The sequence below is a fragment of the Cydia splendana genome, chromosome 11, assembly GCF_910591565.1.
Source record: "Cydia splendana chromosome 11, ilCydSple1.2, whole genome shotgun sequence".
Lineage (NCBI taxonomy): Eukaryota > Metazoa > Arthropoda > Insecta > Lepidoptera > Tortricidae > Cydia > Cydia splendana.
This window is the reverse complement of record NC_085970.1, coordinates 8,731,939-8,734,506: the sequence shown is the minus strand read 5'-3', so window position 1 is coordinate 8,734,506 and position 2,568 is coordinate 8,731,939. Positions and strand designations below refer to the sequence as shown.

Genomic DNA, 2,568 nt, shown 5'->3' with positions numbered 1-2,568 from the left:
GCCAGTCTGTAAAAAAAAAGTCAAAATGTTTGTAAGTGGCCAGTATTTAAAATGTTTTTTTTTTAACGCTCCAGTCAAGGCGGTGCGTGCTGAGTGCGCACGCGTTTGTCCTGCCGGCGTTTTTATCATTCAGTCTCGTTTAATGTTATTATTGTGTGACGTCACGCTGCGGGTGAATCTATAATAGTGATTATACAAATATAGGTGTCATTTATGCACAACAGGTGGTGTCAATGTGTACAGGTGAAACACTTATAGAGTTAGACCTGGACAAGTCTGCAGGATTTTGCATCATAATTTCATAGAAGTTTGACGTTTTAAATAACACTTGCACTGACTGGGCTATCAAATCTCTGCAGACTTTTCTTGGTCTAACTCTAGTCGCTGATGGTCTCTGGTTTATAGGTACTTTGACGTCTTTAACAAAAATTCAAAATCTCATTACTCTGATATGTGACATATGGGATAGCAAAGTTCGCGCCTACATTTTTCAAATTTTGACAAGATCTGCTTGACCAGCTATACATTGCAATTTATAAACTTAATTATAATTAATTAGATAATGATAATTTCAGGATGCGTTTAAGTAATGCTAGGGTTAGTTAATTATCAGATAGGCAGAATCTTAATTTTTGGGGTTTCGGATTTATTTTAAAATGTGTCACCCATACTCTTTACGCTTATGTGGCGCTTTTGTACTTGTTTATTACTGTGGCGTCTAGGTTCTGTTGTATTACAAGGTGATAAATAAAACTCAGTTGGTCAGTCAGGTGTGCTCCGCGACCCGCCTGTACGCCATGACAGTTGACAACAGAATGTCGACTTGCAGGTAGTTCGCATTGCACTTTTATTGTATAAACGTCACATCTCTTCCTTTTTATAATGATTTATTTATTTTATTTTATGCGTTAGCCATGCAACAATAGTTCAGTCATCTCACATCTGTTTATCTTATAACTGCTAGGTTAATTTAGATTCTAATTCCGACATACTACCACCGGTTCGGAAAACAGCGTTAACCTCAGACCCGAGAAGAACCGGCGGAAGAAACTCGGCGAGGTGTGGATATATTCATTTCTCAACCGTTCAACAATAAACATTTTTTAACAATATAACCTTGGAATATTTACACTATTCCTAGTATCTCTCTCAGTTGCTTAGCGGTCAGCTGGAAGAGATCCTTTAAAGGGATGAGTTCGCCTTTGTACACATTTATTCTATTCTCTTATTGTTATGTACTTGTTTAGCGTAATAAAGTGTTTTAATACAATTATGGTTTTACTTTTACAATATCAGTCTCTCTCCTTCTCCTTTTTTCAGTTTTGAATTTTGAGTCTGCTTTCTTTTATTCAAAATGATAATAACTCGAGGTTTAAATATCTTACGAGTTTAACCTTAATTGATACATATTTTCTTTGGATGCTTACACTTTTCTAGGTATTTTCATTAGCGTTCAAGCTATATACACGTTTCACACAATTAATACCTATTTCGTGAATTTCCAATAAAATTGTAACATACAGGTCGCTTTCCAATAACATCTCGTACATGTACATTATTTATTGGCAACAACTGATTTCCTCAGTTTTACTTGGCTGTTTGATAGGTAATATAGTATAATATATAGATATAATGCAATTTCTAATATACGTAAATGGTCCAATGTTAAGTAAGGTAAAAAGTCATACCAGATATCACAACCTATTTAGTTTTACTTGTGTACTGGTATGTTATTTACGCAAACCATGATCTATACAAATAGATTTCTATTACTCGGGTAAAATGATGTAGGTACCTACATATTTGACCGTTATTATTATAAATTGCATTGGATACATTATTTTATTACCGTTTTTTAATTATAATACTTGCTGAATACACTCAATTATATTCAAGTATGGTATATCGACCTACTGTTAATCTAGCAACTTAATGTTACTTATACAATGAATGATATTATTTATGTTATGAAAACAACTTTAATCCCTGCTTACAATTGGAAGTTGATTTTAGCCTTGACTATAGTCTACAGTAGCCCTTGACTACAATATACACAGCCTTAATTTGACCATGGTTACAGTCACATTAATATTTTTTTTATAGACATTTTGCTTCCCTTAGGTTCAATTACTTACAGATATATTATAGAGCAAAACTAGCACCTGTGTATGTTCATTTTGATGGTGGCATATATTGTTTAACTCTAATTATGTATATTTTACAAGGAACCAATGGAATTTCATTACCATGAACACGGTTTCACCGAGTACATTGTTCGAAAATTTACTTTATTATTATTCCGTTGCTTTAATAAAACCCTAGGCCATTTTGGGTTTTAGTTCATACTTGGTACTTAGTACCTGTACGATAATTAAACAACGACTTAAGTAAATAACTCTTTAATAATATATATGTACTCTTGCAAATATAGAGGCTCGATCTGCAACCTCAATTTACAAGGTTTGTTTGATTTTGTTAGTTTCAACCTCAACTAAGCAAACTGCAATTTGGTGCAATCAAGATCACGTCTGGTCCTTACGTTTTTATACGTACACAGTATAAATTTCC

General features: G+C 33.5%; 1 protein-coding gene across 1 annotated transcript in view; it reads left to right on the top strand.

Annotated features, from left to right (window-relative positions):
- The window catches only part of LOC134795211 (uncharacterized), an 82,528-nt gene that overhangs the window by 29,240 nt on the left and 50,720 nt on the right, over positions 1-2,568 (top strand).